Source organism: Notolepis coatsorum (assembly GCF_963971535.1).
Source record: "Notolepis coatsorum genome assembly, chromosome: 10".
Lineage (NCBI taxonomy): Eukaryota > Metazoa > Chordata > Actinopteri > Aulopiformes > Paralepididae > Notolepis > Notolepis coatsorum.
In genome coordinates, this window is record NC_140174.1 from 90,816,460 (window position 1) to 90,835,698 (window position 19,239).

The following is a 19,239-nucleotide window of genomic DNA, read 5'->3' on the forward strand; positions in this document are numbered from 1 at the left end:
GTTGATCAACGGATTTTGAGTATCTGCATGGGAGCAATTTTTTTATTCTTCAAGTAACTAAATAGTTACTTTTCACAGTAACGCATTACTTTTGGGTGTAAGTAACTAGTAACGTAACGGAGTTACTTTTGAAATGAGTAACTAGTAAAGTAACTGAGTTACTATTTTTCAGTAACTAGCACAACACTGTTGGTGACCATGCAGAGTATCTTATAGAGCACGCCTCTATATGGGCGGGGCCCGGCAGGTGATGGGCGTATTTTTGTTTTCGTTGATGGAGTACAATAGGTACATGAGATGAGGTACATCTCGATAGGCTTAAGAGCGGGACGCGATGGCCAAGTACGATAATATAACTATTTATGTTCTTATTCAATGGCATTAACTATTTATGTTCCTATAACTAAATAGTTATGAATCTGAAACCTGGGTTACATCCTCCCCTTCTTTCCTAATGCACGTCCCTGTGCATGTTATCCCAGGACTACATTATCTCAGTCCTATGGGGTTCTTGGGAGTTGGGGTCATCTAAAGAGTCTGCGATTACTGAGTTTAGACTCTGGAATAATGACTGGATTATCGTTACTAGTGGGTTCCCTAGTCGGGGATAAGTCAGAACTTTTGGAGGTTCTCTATGTCTTGTCGACCTTCTTGGGTGTTCATCTCTGACATCTCTTTCCTTTTCTTTTTCCACATCGTCTTGGACATTCTCCTGTCCATCTCTGACATCTTTTTCCACTTCTCTTTCCACATTGTCTTGGACATTCTCCTGTCCATCTGCTTCGGTTTCCGGTTAGTATTGTTCTCCTCTGAACTCATAACTGGTAAGGTCTCTTCAGGTAGGTTGTTCTTGTCTGCGTCTCCTCCTAGTAGAGTTTCCTCTTCCTGATCCATGTCAGGTAAGTCATTTTCCTGATCCGCTGTATCTGGGTCAGGTAAACTGCCTTCAGTAGGTCTCACTGCGGACGGGATATTCTTGTTAAGTGTCGTTGGGTCAGCAGTTGTCCCTGGAGCTCCCTCAGGAAGAATGACTGCATCTGAAGGGTCTTGTTCGACAGTGGACACTGGGAGGGGTTGTGTTTCTGCGTTTCTTGTGTCAGATTTGATGGGTTCAGGATTTGATTGTACTCCTGAGGTTTCCACCACTAGACCTCCATGGTCATAGTGATAAGTGAGATCAAGATAGTCATCATCTGGGTCTTCTCCCTCTGATTCATTCGAGCTTTCTTCTCTTGGGCTCTGTCGAGTTCTTGGTCGCTTAGGTTTGTCTTTTACAGTAGGTCCATCTTCCACAGGGGTCGTAGGAAGGAATCCGCAAGGTAGCAGTAGGTCTCGGTGGAGCGTTCGTAGTGGACCATCTCTGGTTTCAGGTCTCACTACATAGACTGGGACATTTCCAGTTTGTTTCACTACAATGTAGATATCTGCTTCCCACCGGTCTGCTAGCTTGTGCTTGCCTCTGGTACGGACGTTTCTGACGAGAACCCTGTCACCTTCCTGCAGGGTAGACTCAACAACTCGTTTGTCAAATCTTGCTTTGTTACGGTCCGCCGTCTTCTTTGCATTTTCTGTAGCTACTCTGTAACTTGCTTCAAGGTGGGATCTCAGACTGCGGAGATACTGCGAGTGAGAGCCTGGCTGGTAGTTGACAGGTGAGTTGAAGGCTATGTCCACAGGCAATCTTGGCTGTCGCCTGAACATCAGCTCATACGGGGTGAATCCAGTAGTGTCGTTCTTAGTACAGTTGTAGGCGTGTACTAGAGGTTTGACGTAGTCTCGCCAATGGCTTTGCTTCTGATTCTCCAGGGTGCCCAGCATATTAAGCAGGGTCCTGTTGAAGCATTCAACTGGGTTTCCCTTCGGATGGTACGGGGTGGTTCGTATCTTTTTGATGCCGGCTAGCTCACACAGCTCTTTAATTGTGCAGGACTGAAAATCCGCACCGGGATACCATAGTGGACAATGAAGTGGTCCCATAGGCATTTAGTGACCGTCCGCGCTTTTTGATTTGCGGTAGGGATCGCTATTGCGTATTTCGTAAAGTGGTCTGTAATGACCAAGATGTCTTTTGTGTTGCTGGAGTCTGGTTCCAGGCTGAGAAAGTCCATGCACAGCAACTCGAGTGGTCGTGTGGCTGTGATGTTCACCAACGGGGCAGCTTTCTCTTGTTGCAGGTCCTGATCTTTGTTTCTACTTCACCTGACATTTTGGGCCAATAGAATCGCTTTCGGACGAGGTCTAGGGTTCGGTCCACGCCCATGTGGCCCATGTCATCGTGAAGGCTCTTTAAGACCATAGGTCTCAGGTCTTCAGGCAGCACAACTTGATGGTGGGTCTGTGCGCCTTCTTGTCTCTTCCGGTACAGGACTCCGTCCAATACTTCTAACCGGTTCCACTCTCTTAGTAGAAGGTAAAGTTTGGGGATTTCTTTTCTGAGTGTCGGTGGAGGTTTCTCCCCTGACTCCACAAGCTGTAGTACTTGACGGATACAGGTATCGGCTCTTTGCTTTTCTCTCATTTCGGCTGGAATTATCAGCGGAACGACGGGTAGGCCACCCAGCTGATCTTCTCCTTGGAAGCTGTCTGGGATTGCACTTGGGTGGAGGGCAAGTGATACCACCGATGCAATGCTGGATGGTGTCCCTTTAGAGCCGTTGTCGATCACTTCGCAAACTAAGTGTCTTTCACAGATGGCTCTAATGATGTCTTCACTCATGTTTGCATGCTCTGGTTCAGAGAGGTGTCTTTTCGCAAACTGTTGTATTCCTTACATCTCTTTTCTCAATATTGGGTCATCAGCTGGTCTGCTGTGTGGTCGTCTGGACAGCCCATCAGCATCTTGATTCTGTTTTCCAGCTCTGTATTGCAGCTGGAAATCGAAGGTTGATAGATCGGATAACCATCTGTAGCTTGCGGCATCAAGCTTAGCAGTGGTAAGGACATATGTCAGTGGGTTGCTATCAGCAGTGATGGGAATAACGGCGCTATAAGTAACGGCGTTACGAACAGCGTTAGTTTTTTCAGTAACAAGTAATTTAACGGATTACTCTTCCAATCTTAATAACGCTGTTACCGTTACTGCAAAAGAATTCGGCGCGTTACTGTCTATGATTGAACCTGTTTCTTTCATCAGACAGATCTCTGCGCTGAGAGGCAATAGTTCTTCCTTGTTTAGTGGGCAGTGCGCGAGCCAAGCGCATACATGCTGACGATTGGCTGAGGTTGAGTAAAATGTCATGGTAAGCCAATCAGAGGTAGAGGTGGGCGGGTGCCTCCAGAGTCTGACACAGCCAAAACACGTCAGCGTGAGACCGCGGGTCCGTGTAGTGTACGTTTTGAGCCCAAATAATCCAAAACGAATCCAACGAACAACACGAGCGACTCAGTCAGCGTGAGACCGCGGGTCCATGAGCGTTTTTTGTTCACTCTTGTTGTGTTGCAGCGCAGGGCACTATACAGTAGTGGCTCTCCTGCTGACAGCCTTATCAACATAGTGCTGCACTTCCTGGTTTAATAGCACAGTCTGGTGTGCAGATATATATATATATATATATGTATATCTGTATGTCATGCATGTCTTAAATGTCATGATTAGATTAGTTTAGATGATTAGATTAGATTCTTATATCTGTATGTTGTGTATGTCATAAATGTCATGAATTGAAAATGGGGGACCCTGATGTAAACAAGACGAAAGTATTTCTCTGGTCTGCATCCCCTTAACAATTGTGTGTATTGAGCCATACTGTATTGTACCCATTCTGCAATCTGTTCATTAAAATGTTCAATCAATCAGTATATATTTGTTATTTATTTTTGGTATAGTGCTTAACAAGCATAATTTAATGTTGCCCAGTTGTGGCCTGTTGAGGGGCAACACATATCAAAAGTTCCAAAACATCTATTGTGTTTGTATTTGTATGATCCACTATATAAACATAGTAATTATAATATCTACATACATGGCATTTGATTGGAGGCTAGTCTCACTTCGTCCCACAGCAACATTAAAATAGTTTAGATTTGTGCATGTTGTTTATGTAAAAAAAAATATCTTGAAAGTAACGCAATAGTTACTTTCTGAAGTAACTAGTTACTTTTATAATTTGTAACTGAGTAAGTAATTTAGTTACTTTTTAGAAGAAGTAACTAGTAACTGTAACTAGTTACTTTTTTAAAGTAACTTGCCCAACACTGGCTATCAGTGACAGCGAGAAATGGTCTTCTGTAGAGGTAATCCTGGAATATTTTTTTTATTTTTAATTTTTTTTATTATCTTTTTCCCCCTCCTTCTTTTTCCGATTTTTCTCCCATCCCACCCTTCCTGGTTGTTGCGCACTTTCCCCTACTGTTGGTCCGAGAGGCCGGAGACTGTCACATGCTTTCCTCCGACGCATGTGCAGCCTGCCGGCAGCCAGCCTGGCCGCGCAGATTCTCACTGGGAGAGTGTAACGTGTGGGAGGCCGCACTACCTCTCTCCAGATCCTACCCTCGCTGAGCAGGCGCCCCGACCGAACTGTAGGGGTCGCTGTCCACAACGCCCAGGACCCACCCGCCAGCTTTCCCACCCTCTAATACTGCCAATTGTATTAGTGTGAACGGCCAGCCAAGCTGGTGACAACGCCGGGAGCTGGATTCGAACACGCAAACCCAGCATCTCCGGCGTTGGTGACGAACGCAATCTCCGCTACGCCACCTGACCGCCAGTTACCGACCATTTTAAGTCAAGGAACTCCAATTTATGGGCAGGATACCTGGTTTCACATCTTGACAATCCGCGGCTTGCATAAGCGATGACACGCTTCTGTCCTTGCTGCTCCTGGTAGAGGGCGGTGCCGAGACCTAGTGTGCTTGCATCTGTGTGCAATATGTAGGACTGTTTGGGGTCGGCGAAACCGAGAACAGGGGCAGTTGTCAGCCTTTCTATGATAGCGTCGAAAGCTGTCTGGCAAGCGGGGGTCCATCTGTCATCGAAGGGATCTTTAGGGTTGTGATACTTCTCGGTGTTCACTGTAACTTTTCCGTGCTTCTTTGTTGGAGGGTATCCGGCAGTAAGTGCGTTGAGTGGTTTCACTGTCTTTGAATAGTCTTTGACGAATCTACGGTAGTAACTGCAGAATCCTAGAAATGCTCTCAGTTCTTTCAGTTTGGTTGGCCTTGGCCAGGTTTTGAGTGCGGTTGTCTTTTCTGGGTCCGTTTCGACTCCTTTCTCAGACACTATGTGGCCTAGATACCTTACGGAGGTCTGGAAGAATTTGCACTTTTCGGGTGATAGTTTTAGCCCATACTCTTTCAGATGGCTCAGGACTCGCATGAGCCTTTCCTCGTGTTCCTCTAGTGTTGAAGAGAAAATGATCAGATAAGCCTCTGGAACGTGCTTGGGGCATTTGTTACTCCTTGAGGCATCCTATTGAACTCAAAGAATCCCAGCGGGCAGACGAATGTAAAAACCAGATTTGAGATCTAGCATCGAGGAGCTGTTGAATGTGGTTGCGCACAGCTTCTATATCTTGAGAGTGTATAAGTCTCGCCCGATGTTTGAATGGCGTCTTGTCATTGAGATTTATGTGATGCTTTATCTTGTCAGTGCATCCGAAGTCGAGATCGTGGTGTGCGAAAACTTCTTGCATGGAGTTCAGCCGTTCAGTTATCCTCTCTTTCCACTCTTGGGGTACTGGAGAGTCTCCAAAGTCAAACTTGAGCTTTGATTTTTGGTTAGGGTCTGTCGATAGTTCTGCGTCAAGTGTCTTGAGGGACTGGACACTCATGACTGCATGTATCTCGGCTATCACAACCTTCGGGGACAGGGTCCAGGGTCGGACTTATTCTTGAGGATGACTGGTATACAATGTGGCAGTTTTTGTGGTAGCTCTGCTAAGCCATCTGATACCAGTATTCCACCTGGCAAGGCCGTTGACCTTGGGGACTCTATCATCACCGAACTTCCTGCGTTGGTTGCTCTGCAACTCACTAATCCCTCGAGGACTTTGGTCTGACCTGGAGCGATAGTTTCAGGGTCTTTGCTATGTAGTTTCACTTCGCCCATGCTGGAGTCCGCAGACTGTTTATGTCTGGCTCCAAGGGTTTTCAAGACTACCTTGTAGCCGTATGGCAGGGATTGGTAGTTCTGAGATGTGGTATCTGCGTACTGCTTGTACAGGATATCCAGGGCGTTTGTGCCTATCAACTCTGATGACAGAGGGGAGCGCATATTAGGCACAATCAGCGCTAGGGTGGGCGCTTCGATGTCTACTCTACATGCTCTTGGGAAACTTGATTGTAGTTTCGACGTAGCCGAGGTAGGGAATTTCCTGACCGTTGGCCCCTTCCACTTCAAGCAGGTCGTACAAGGAGTGGATGGGTAGATGAGACATGTTCTCTTAATAGAAGGAATTCGCCTGTATCGAGTAAGCAGCTGCACTCCTTACCCTCTATGGTTACTTGTGCAGTGCACTTAGCTCCAACCAGTCCTTTTGGTAGGGCTACTTCTTTGGTATGAGAGGCCGAGCACATATTGGAGGCTCGCCACTTCCGTCTGGGACATCTCTCTTGTAACTCCCGCCTGTCCCTCAGCAGAAACTGTCTTTAGTTTAAATCAGGCTTGGAGGCTCTATTTTCAGCGTCCCATGCATGCTGTTTCTCCTCTAGTCATTTCTTTTTTGAGACCACCAGAGAGGGGTTCGGTTCACTCTCGCAGTGAGGTCTTATGTGTCCATCTTCTCCACATCTGAAGCAATACCAGGATCTTGGTCTATTGCTTGTGTTGCTCTTTGAGTTTGGAGTCTCTGACTTTTGGGACTTGGGGGTACCTCTGTCAGTCGTCGGCTTCGGTTTAACTGGTGCCGGGGTTTCTTGCTTGGGAGCTGGCCTCGCTTGTCTTTTCCTGCTGTCGTTCGGTATCATTCTTATGAGCTGTGTCTGTAAATCTGCAACTAGAGCCTTTAAACTTTGGACTTCGGAGCTGGTATCCGGGATCGGCTGTGAAGTGCATTTCTCTTCACACTGGTTCCAGATGTCTTGGTAGTTACTCAATACCCTTGGTTTTGAAACGTTAAGGTACGGTCTCATGCTGCATTCTTTGGAAGAGCGCTTGTCTTCTGCTGTGCGGAGTAACAGGAGGAACTCTGCAAAGGTGGGTGGATTTCTCTTTCTCTGTTCTAGCTGCAGCTCGGTTATCATGGTGTTGTCCCAGCAGCCTCTGATGAATTGTCTTAGAAGTTGCTGATCAAGGTTGATTGCAGCTACGCCTCCTCTTCTGTAGGTGGTATTCAGCATCACCTGTAGTCGTGGAAGGTAAACTGAAGGTTTCTCTCCATTGTTTTGCATTGTATGGAGGTACTTTGCAAAAAGGTCATCTCCATCTTCTACGGTTCCGAAGGCAGAGTCGAGGATCTCCAGGTACATTCCTGGAGGACATTCAGGTGTTAGGTGCTTTATGATGTCAATGGCGGGTGCCATGAGGCTATCTAGGAGTTTCCGGGAATTTTGTGTCTTTGAGAAGAAGCCCCACATTGGAACGCCATGTCTCGTAGTCTACTTCTCTGTCGGGCCGAGGTCTTCGCCCAGAGAAGAGTCTGAGTCTCAGTGATGCTTGGCTGTGCATGGCTGAGTCTTCGCTTCGCACTATGTGCTCCACAATAATCTTCTGCACCTCAGGTGGGTTGGCATCAGAGAGTTTCAGAGAAGGTCGTGCATTCTCTTGAGAGAGTGCTGGTGAAGGAGGCCGGCTGTGTTCTAGTCGGACTTGCTGCTCTGGAACTATTCTGGGTGAAAGGCTAGCTTGTGTTGCAGCCTCCGGAACATGTTGGTCTGCCATTTCGAATAATTCCTCAACTGGTTCTTCGTCACTTTGGGGTTCAGGATCGCTTAGGGTGAGGACGTCGCAGATGGTGGAGAGTTCTCTCTTGAGGACTTCCGCGAGGTCTTCGCCACTCTGTTTCGATATCTCCTTTAGGTCTGAGAGGTAAGTCTGTGTAGCCGTGTTGCTGACTACAGGTACGGAAACGCTGGCTAAGTCTCTAATGAGGTAACTAGCGTTGGTCGTGTCTAGTCGGTAATGGGAAAGCGCTTGTGTGGCTTCGCCACTTTCGTATTCTATAATAACACGTGGATCTGGCTCTAAGTCGGAAGGGTGCTTTCTCTGACCAGGCTGCAGAAACAAATTAGTGGGGGGGCATAAAATGTTCTCGGGGGGGCACAATGGTTTTTCAACACAGGTTCCTTTTTATACGTTTCAGCTGGGACAACGGCGCTGTGGCTTGCTTGGCGTTGCCCACGGTGCTGAACTAAACAGCAGAGAGGCAATTGAAAAATCAAATTTCTCTATCTTAAGAACATTCACTTGTACAAAAACAGACTGAACGGATATATATAACAGACCTGCTGGGGCAGCGGACTGAGAGCAGGGGACACAGACAGGCTGGATAAGATGGTCAGGAAGGCCAATAGCGTGGTTAGGGTGTAGCTGGACGCCCTAGCGAGGGTGGCGGAGAGGAGGAGCCTTGCTAAGCTCCAGGCCATCAGGGAAAACCCCTCCCACCCACTATACACAGACTTGGCTGACAGGAGGAGCATGTATTGTTATAGGCTCACACTACCTAAATGCAGCACTGAACGGCACAGGAAGTCCTTCATTCCAACAGCCATCAGACTATACAATGCATCACTGTGCCTCACTGCATCACTGAGCAAAGAGTGACAGTTACCATCTTCCTGGACTCTTACTTTTTAAACAGCACTGTGCAATATTACACCTACTGTAGACTTCAGTATATTTTTACTGTATTTATTTACTGTATCTTTTATTCTATTTTTATTCTATTTCATTTTATTCTATTCTTAGGCCATTTGTTTTGTTATTCTTATTCGTGACTTGTTCTGTCTAAATGTTTAATGTTGAGTGATTTGGAGTGTCAAATTTCCCTCAGGATAATACATTTATATTATATTCTATTCTATATCTTTGAAAAGTCTCCATTTATTCAACACTTCTGAATTCACTGACAAACTGAACTGAACTGACAAAAATAAAGTGCATAAAAAAGCAAACAAAATTCCTCCACAGGCTACTCACCATCATTAGTAGAGCGGCAAGCGGCGTTTGGGGACAGAGTGAAATCTTCTTAAAACACTGCCCCTCCACTCATTCCTGAACTTTTTTGTTAAGTCCTTCTCAAATGCCAACTGAATTAAATTGGCCTTGCGTCGATGAAGCATACTAAGGCGATGTTCTGTAAAGATGTTCTTGAGGGTAGAAAACGAATTCTCACAGAGTGCCGTGCTAGCTTCAGTAGTGTTGTTGTTGACATCAGTGCCCACTAGGGCTAAGCATTTGGATAGTCTACTTTGATTGACAAAAAAAAAAAAAAAAAAATTTCTCAGGGTGGGCACAGCTGACTCAGTGGGCGGGCCAGGCCCCCCAATGCCCGCCCATGGCGCCGGGTCATAAGTCTGTGTAGCCGTGTTGCTGACTACAGGTACGTAAACGCTGGCTAAGTCTCTAATGAGGTAACTAGCGTTGGTCGTGTCTAGTCGGTAATGGGAAAGCGCTTGTGTGGCTTCGCCACTTTCGTATTCTATAATAACACGTGGATCTGGCTCTAAGTCGGAAGGGTGCTTTCTCCGAATGGAGCCGTGTTTCATCAGAAAATCATTCAGTTCATCGTCAGTGGTAATGTCGGTTATACCGCTGACTATGACTGAATTAGGGATTTTCACGCTGCTAGTTTGAACTACGTCCATCACTACACGCTATTTAAGTCAGAAGCCTTAAAGACTAGTCCAGTTAACTGAGATATACTCCTCCTGGCTGCGCCTATATTAATCCCAGCCGAAGAGTGCGTCGCGTTTCTCTGATTGGCCATTTACATTTACATTTACATTTAGTCATTTAGCTGACGCTTTTATCCAAAGCGACTTACAAGTTCTGTACGACAAGCCATCAGGAAGAGCACAACTCTATCAGCTGAGTAACAATGTTCATCAAAGTGTTGAGTGCTACAGTGTAGGTTAGTTTATTAGGACAAGTGCATGACAGTATGGTTAGTTAGGGTTAGATTTTTTTTTTTTTTTTTTTTTAATTCAGATAATGGTTGAAGAAGTGAGTCTTTAGTCGACGGCGAAAGATTGGACGTGTTTCGGCTGTCCTAACTGGGGTGGGTAGTTCATTCCACCATTGTGGGGCAAGGACTGAGAATAGGCGACTTCTCTTTGATGACCCTCCCGGAGCTTGGATAGGAGTAGGTCTGAGGCGGCCAGAAGATGCAGAGCGTAGGGGTCTTGAGGGTGTGTAGTTAGAGACCATTGACCGGAGGTAGGCGGGAGCAGTTCCCTTTGCCGCACGGTATGCTAGGTCAAGGGCCTTGAAGCGGATTCGTGCAGCAATGGGGAGCCAGTGCAGGTCCCTAAGAAGTGGGGTGACATGGGCCGACTTCGGTAGGTTTGAGATCAGGCGGGCCGCTGCGTTCTGAATGAGTTGAAGAGGCTTAGTGGCAGTGGCCGGGAGGCCAGCGAGCAGTGCGTTGCAGTAGTCGAGGCGGGAGATGACTGTTGATTGGACGAGGAGTTGGGTGGCTTCTTTTGTCAGGAAGAGGCGTATCCTTCTGACGTTGCTCAGGAGGAATCGGCAGGTTCTGGTTGTCGCTGCGATGTGAGCAGAGAAGTTCAACTGGTCGTCGAGGACAACACCAAGGTTCTTGGCGGTCGGGGACGCGGTCACAGCTGCATTCTCGACTGTGATGGAAAGGTCGGTCAGGGGGGAGGATTTGGCCGGCAGGTGGAGCAATTCTGTTTTGCTTAGGTTCAGTTTGAGGTGGTTGGTCGTCATCCAGGCGGAGATGTCGGACAGACAGGCCGAGATCCGCTCAGAGACGTGGATATCTGAGGGAGGGAAGGAGAGGAAGAGTTGAGTATCGTCGGCATAACAGTGGTAGGAGAAGCCATGAGACGTGATAATGTTACCCAGTGATTTAGTGTAGAGGGAGAAGAGAAGGGGTCCTAAAACCGAGCCCTGGGGGACACCCGTCCGCAGGGGGCGGGTGGCCGACAGGGTCCCTCTCCATGACACTTGGTAGGAGCGGTCATTGAGGTATGATGACAACCATGTCAGCGCAGAGCCAGCCACTCCCATTCCTGCGAGGGCCGCGAGGAGGATCTGGTGGTTGACTGTGTCGAAGGCTGCAGATAGATCTAGGAGAATCAGGACAGAGGAGAGGCCTTTCGCTTTTGCTAAGTGAAGTGCCTCTGTGACCGCAATGAGGGCTGTCTCTGTGGAGTGACCAGTCCTGAAGCCTGACTGATTAGGGTCTAGGAGGTCATTCTGTAAGAGATAAGCAGTAAGTTGGTTGGATACAGCACGTTCAAGTGTTTTAGAAAGGAAGGAGAGAAGAGAGACAGGACGGTAGTTGCCTATGACGGTAGGGTTTAGGGATGGTTTGGGCCATGACGCCCATGTGACCGCGGCAGTGCGAGAGAGCGGCAGTGCGGAAATAGGCTGCATCCTCCACGTCAAGAAAGACAGACAGGCATTCTCTGCGACAAACCCTAACCTTAACCAACTCCGAAATAATGCCTAACCTTAACCCTAACCTTAACCAACCCCGAAAGAATGCCTAACCTTAACCCTAACCTTAACTTAACCCTAACCTTAACCAACTCTGAAATAATGCCTAACCTTAACCCTAACCTTAACTTAACCCTAACCTTAACCAACTCCGAAATAATGCCTAACCTTAACCCTAACCTTAACTTAACCCTAACCTTAACCAACTCCGATAGAATGCCTAAACTTAACCAGCGAAAGAATGCACGTTTATAGCGAGAGATGATAAATGTAAAAAAGAACGAAAAAAAAATGTGAATTGATTCGAACTTGTGACCAACCGCACCGCAGGCTCCACAGCACGGCGGCGTACCAGTTGAGCTAAGCGTCGATGGAAAAACAGCTGGGATTAGGGCTACATAATGCCGCAAGCTCTGCCGCTGCCGCGGGGCATGTCGCGGCCAATCAGGGAAAACGCGGAAGCACTCGGCAGCACTCTTCGGCTGGGATTAAAGAGTAGGCCTCCTGGCTGGCTCGCCAAATTTATGTAGCACTCGTGTCACTAACAGTAACAGCTGTTCGCCACGGACCAGTTCTAGGTTCGAATGAGGAGAGGAGTAATATACACAGTTAAAGGAGTAGTAGACCAAAGACAAGGTTATAACAGTGACCGGTAGTTTATTCACAACAAGCACGCTAGCTAGACAATTACAATACATACAGTGAGGTAAAGTGAAGTATCCCTTTTAGGTTCTTTCATTAACCACTCCTTCTTTCAGGAGGGTTAGTTCGATATCAGGTTCTAGGTTGATTGGATCAAGACATTTTGTAGCTGAGGTTGTTTAACCGTGTGGTATACCTGTGTCACCTCAGCTGCAGTAACCTAGAGGGGAGGAGTGGGATGATACAATTGAAATTAAATGAAATTGAACAGTATGACTTTTATATTGTTGTCTGAACACTATTTATTTATTTTTTGTTTAAGTATTTATTTAAGTATTTTTGCATTTATGTATTTATGAATTATATTATTTATGTATTTATTAACTGTTAATCCATTATGAATAATTCCGTTTTCCAGATGAGCATAACAACATAAGAGTTTAAATGGGCACACTATTTAATTATATTGATTAATATAAACTCAACATTAATGAACAATCAAGTCAACTGAAATAGCCTAGACTATGCCCACATCAGCAGCCAATATGTAGGCTCCTGGCTGCCAGGGCAGGTAAATAGAAATACTGACATCTAGTTAAAAACACAACCATATAAATAAGATGTAATATCCCATACTGAATCAATCTCAGGAGATGTTTCAGTCATGAAGAACTGTGAAACCTGTGTTTGAGTTCTTATATTTCGGGAATATTTTTGTTCTCCTGAGGCATGCTGTTCGACGTCAGTCAGTCCAGCATGCGCCACAGAAAACACACACCTACAATACTTTGCAGTTTGCTTTATAAACATCTCCACTAACGCTATCAAGCCAGGGGTTTGCCTCTTCCCACTCACGTCTGTACTTCTGGAGGCGTTTTCTCTTTTTAGGACGCGCCGGTGGAGTAGTGTCTGCTGTATTCAAACAGCCCGGTGATGCAGTGACTGACTGAGCTGAGCAGAAGACAGCACAGAACTCTTCTTAGCAACGTGAAAGCGCAAATTCTCATTGGTCGTGAGCTGCTGAGCGCCGCCCATCATACCAGAGTTGCCACGTCTGTTTATTTTCCACAACTTTTGGACACAATTTTACTTGTTTTTGTAGGTCGGCTGGCTCATTTCTCTCACAATACTGGCAACCGTAAAAAAAGGGACAAAGTGCGTCCCGTATCAGTTCAATACAGAACGCGTCTTTTAGTTTCCAATTACGGGACAATTCCGTATTTTACGGGACGGGTGGCAACCCTACTTTTAGAATGAATAATCCATCAGGCTACTTTTAGCTATGCTAAGCTAAAGTAGGCTACCTTATCACAGCATGTGTGAATATCCATCTGTCTTATGCTAAGTTAGGCTAAAGTGCGCTAGCATATGGGAACATTCCTCACATTCCATATTAAACTCTCAAAAGCAGTCAAAATGTATATAGACCATGTTCTTATCGTACAGCATATCAATACAATTATAAGTACTTCTGAAATGGTTTCTTTCTAGTTTTCATTTAACCAAATTGAGCTTGGAGCTTCGCTAGCATGACGGATGAAGCTACATTATTAGCTGATTAGCATTGAGCTAGCGATTTTGTACATTCGACAATGAACAGCACAATATTGATGAAAGTCACCAAAACCGCTTCCGGAAATAGTATGCTCTTTAACTGCAACAACTTCTTCAGTTTTGTAACTGGGGGAATCTTTTATGACTGTTTGATAACTATTTCGTGGCGCTAGTTCATTTCAGTATCCAGCAGCATTCAGCTGCGTCAGTCTCCGCCAATCTGTAATCTCATCTGCCGTATGGCAAGGCTCACCTGCTGTAAGGCAAGGCGTGGCTGTCGTGACACCTATCTCGCGTCATGAGGTAATTTAAAGGGCAGTGAGGCAATTCAAAGGATTTGGTCAAAACATTGCTAATCTCATATGAATATACATATGACCCAATAACATTAACTATTTATGTTCTTACACAATAGCATTAACTATTTATGTTCTTATTCAATGGCATTAACTATTTATGTTCCTATAACTAAATAGTTATGAATCTGAAACCTGGGTTACACTAATTTCCCAGAATGTTGGCATAAGGCTACTGGCAGCTGGCTTTAGCACCAGAGGCAAATAAGCTGACAGCCTTCACAACACCACCTGGCATCTGCCAGTTCCACATGACGCCATTTGGTCTCCAAGGGGCACCAGCGACATCTCAGAGACTCACGGACCAGGAGCTGAGGGAGGCATCAAGAGTTCTCTGCGGGGCATACTTGGATGACGTACCTGGGAGGAACCATGTGTCTCACCTGCAACGGGTCCTCCATCAGATTAGGGCTGTTGGACTGACAATTAATCCACGGAAGTGTGTTTTTGTTCTGAGTCGAGCAGAGCATCTGGTCTATGTGAGTGGGATGTAGTGTCATCAGACGACAAGTGGGTAAAAATAGGAGCCATCCCTTCCTGCCCTTCTTCCCACCACCTAGAAGAGGGTCAAGGGCCTGTCTTGGTCTAGTGGGGTGGTATCGGAAACCTCGTACCTCACCTTTCTGAAAGCTGTCAAAAGCCTCTGCGCCTAAGAGTGTCTGCTGAACTGAAGAATGTGACAGAGCCTTCAGGGCTCTCAGGGAAGGGATTTGCAAAGAGTATGTTCTCCACAATCCACATTTATCAAAGCCCTTCACACTGCAAATGGAGTGGGCGTCCGGGACGTGCTACTTCAGGAGGGGGACGCGTTCCTTGGCCTGGGGGAGAGACAAAGGATTCTGCGGTCGAGAAGAAGGATTCTGCGGTTGAGAAGAAGTGTTTGGCGATGAAGTGGACAGAAGTGGGCATTCAAATGCCTGAGATAGTACCTGCCGGATCGACACTTCTGCCCGGAGACAGATGACACTCCGGTGGCCAAAGCGTATGAGGGACGCAGATATGCACATCGCTCAATGGTACTTCACCCCATGACTTCACGGTCAAGTATCCAACAGGGAAGTTGAATGTCGCAACTGATCAATGAGAACTGAGGTGCTCTGCTTCCAGAGGAGAGGTGGGAGGAGATGTAATGGGGATTGTCTCTGTCTCAGTCACTATTTATTGTACTAGATAATGGCACAGCATCTGCACATTGTATTAAGAAGTTGCACGTGAGGTATTTAAATAACGGCTTATGCTCTTTTTATAGTTGATCGCAATTTATTGAACGTTTGATGATGCGGCGTATCTATTCCATGTACGATACCAATGAGCCGTTTGCAGATATGCAGATGCGGGGCGTGGCATTGGCCGAGCCACCTGTGAAAATAAACATAGTAATGATGCTGTGCTCATCTGAACTTCAGTGGGTTAAATTCTTTCTGGTCGTGTGCAATTGCTCATCTACTGCAGAATGTAACAATATAGGCACAGAGTAACACTGTTTGTGGCGCACCCCTTACTCATATACCCAGGGTGTTCTGCCAAAAGATGTCCCCGGGGGTCACATCACCTTCTCAATGATCAGGAGGGTTCCATTTAGATACAATAGTAAATGGGTGGGTGGGAAATGCAGTATACTTCATGAAATTATATTTATTTATTGTTATTTGTAGTATAGTATATGTTTCCATATGTGTAATGTTTTATATTTATATAGGGTGACAGTGGCTCAGGAGGTAGAGTGTTCTTCTGGTAATCCGGTTCCATTCTGGCTCCTCCTGGCAGCGTGTCGAAGTGTCGTTGAGCAAGACCCCTAAACTGCTCCCGATGAGCAGGTTGGCACCTTACATGGTCGCCACCGCCGTCGGTGTGTGAATGTGTGAGTGAATGTGTGAATGTGAGAGGCATACGTTGTAAAGCAATTTGGATAAAAGCACTATATAAATGCAGTCCATTCCATGCAGTCCATATTTAGACTGCAGTAATGTGAGTTTAGGTGGGAATGGTAGAAACACCTGTTGTTGGCAGCACCCAAGGCTGAGCAGTACAATAAGCTGCTTGTATGCACCACTTCTTGTTTGCTGGTGTGGTGGTGATGTTTGATCTAATAAATAAATGCCCATGGCTGGGTTTGCTGAGCATCTGGTTTCTGCCACCTCCAACCACTTATTAATTATTTCTAACAGTCCTGAAATGGAGTACAACATTATGAAGACATTTCCTCATAAATGTTTCTTCATGCCTATTCTTAAGTCTGCACGTTTACATGAATTGAAAATGGGGGACCCTGATGTAAACAAGACGAAAGTATTTCTCTGGTCTGCATCCCCTTGTGTGTATTGAGCTGTACTGTATTGTACCCATTCTGCAATCTGTTAATAAAATCATATGTTCAATTAATCAATCAATCAATCAATCAATCAATCAATCAATACATTGCACTACTTTTATACCTATTCTTATGTCTGCAATTTATGCATTGTTTTTTTATTTTGTCAATTTGTGTGCTGATTTTATGCCTATGTTAATTTTATAGTAATTGCTGTGGTGCACACTGTACTGCGGTCCATGTGTGACGAGTGCTATATAGATAGTTATTAATATTTATTATTGTTATATTGTAGAAATGTGTGCATTGAAATGTCTGTAAAGTCTCGACGACATTGAAAATGAGGGTGACCTCAATTGTATTTTCGAAAATAAATAAAAGTTGATGAAGTTAAAGGGGAACTCCAACATTTTGGGAAATTAGCTTATTTAACATCTTCCCTGGAGTTAGACAAGAAGATACATACCTTTTTTGTCTCTGTGCGTGCATTTTAGCTTTGGGAATAGACGCTCCGTTAGCATAGCTTAGCTTCATCACTGGAAGTGAGGCAGGACAGTAGCCTTACAGTGCCTTACAGTGTATTGCAAGGTCTGACATTGACCAAACTTGATATGCATGACCTTGGTGGGCTCTAGGTCAACTCCTGAAAAGGGGGTCAATGTCAGACTTTGCAATCAAAAGTTAGGGGGCTAATAACCCTTGCCATAATTTCAGTGCACCCCCTAACTTTTGATTGCAAGGTCTGACATTGACCCCCTTTTCAGGAGTTGACCTAGAGCCCACCAAGGTCATGCATATCAAGTTTGGTCAATGTCAGACCTTGCAATACACTGTAAGGCACTGTAAGGCTACTGTCCTGCCTCACTTCCAGTGATGAAGCTAAGCTATGCTAACGGAGCGTCTATTCCCAAAGCTAAAATGCACGCACAGAGACAAAAAAGGTATGCATCTTCTTGTCTAACTCCAGGGAAGATGTTAAATAAGCTAATTTCCCAAAATGTTGGAGTTCCCCTTTAAATATTCAGTACAATGAAAGGCGTGTTTTTCAATTTCATTTTTTTTTATGGTGAAAATGATGACTAAAGCCCGTTAATCTCAACATAACACATTGCATAACACACTTACTCTGATTGGCCCATCAGTCACATGTAGATGCTCTGATTGGTCCCATCTATGTCTGATTGACCCATCAGTCACGTCTAGCTGCTCTGATTGGTCCATCAGTCAATCCCACTATGTCTGATTGGCCCACCAGTCACGTCTAGCTGAGAGGACACAGTGCTTAATAATCAATCATCAATAGACCACTACACTTCGGCGTTACATTGAAATCGGGGAGGAGATTGCGGGGGGAGCATATGAATGAATGTGGATCAGAGCCGTGATGTAAGTGGTTGCCGATACGGCTGTGGGGGTGCTAGAGACATGATCGAATAGACGTTTATGCGCCTCAATCTCCTGAACACGGCGTGACCCATTCCTAATCGATCAGAACTAAATCGGCAGAGAAAAAGCCAATTTTAAAGCACCTATTCCGCATGCACATGCGCAGAGTGCCCATGGAGTCTGGACGACGCGAGATGACGCACAAATTAATGTGGACTGTTCCATCAGAGGGGGGAGCTTCGATGGTAATGTGAGTGGCTACAGACCGCTGCACTTAAATATAAACATTAGTCTACCTGGAGACTCAATGAGGTAATTGTAGATGTCGCCATAAGACGCGTCTGGCCATTTAGTGGGATCATTTTTTCATTATCCTGTTCGGCTGAAAGGACACTGGCCACCGAAGCTCCCCCCTCTGATAGAACAGTCCACATTCATTCGTGCGTCATCTCGCGTCGTCCAGACTCCATGGGCAATCTGCGCATGTGCATGGAGAATAGGTGCTTTAAAATGGGCTTTTTCTCTGCCGATTTAGTTCTGATCGATTAGGAATGGGTCACGCCGTGTTCAGGAGATTGAGGCGCATAAACGTCTATTCGATCATGTCTCTAGCACCCCCACAGCCGTATCGGCAACCACTTACATCACGGCTCTGATCCACATTCATTCATATGCTCCCCCCGCAATCTCCTCCCCGATTTCAGAATCCCGGAAGTGTTGCGGTGGTCTATATAGTATCTAGAAGGCCACACCCCCTCAGTCTACTGAGAGTTGGTTGTGCTCAGAAAGAGTGCACTAAAACATATATAACAAATCAAACCATGCATCTGATACCCATGACATTAACAGTTCACATTAAGTAATTTATGACTAAATTAAAACATCATTGTACTGGATCTTTAAGAGGCCTTTCAGACTACAGTTGACTTCACCCCCCCCCCCCCCCCCCCCCCCCCCCCACGCCCTGCCACCACATAGGGGAGGAGGGCCATTCAAGGGGAATTTGCCATTTATAGCCACACAGTTGCCACTATTGTATGTCATTCAACCTTTATTTAGATTCTCAGAGATTATCGAGGGTGGGCCCTCATCTTGAGTGATGCAGAGATGCACCAATGTATGCTGCCCGCGTGACATTTAAATAGAAGGCCACTTTTACCTCTTGGGGGTAATTGTAGTCCATTGCTCTGTTTTCATCATTTAATGACCCTGGCTACTGCCTATTCTTGTGAAAGTGAGCTGACGGTTTAGGCTCATTATCAGGATTAGCTTTGGCACGGCCGATGGGCCTAACCACCAAAACCAACCTGCCACACTGGAATCGACCACACCCAAAGCCAAGAGACTGGAGCATTGTTGTACTGTGCATACCATGTGTTGTTGTTGCTGTCAGAGCAGATATGATATACTACAGTAATATGTCTGTTGTA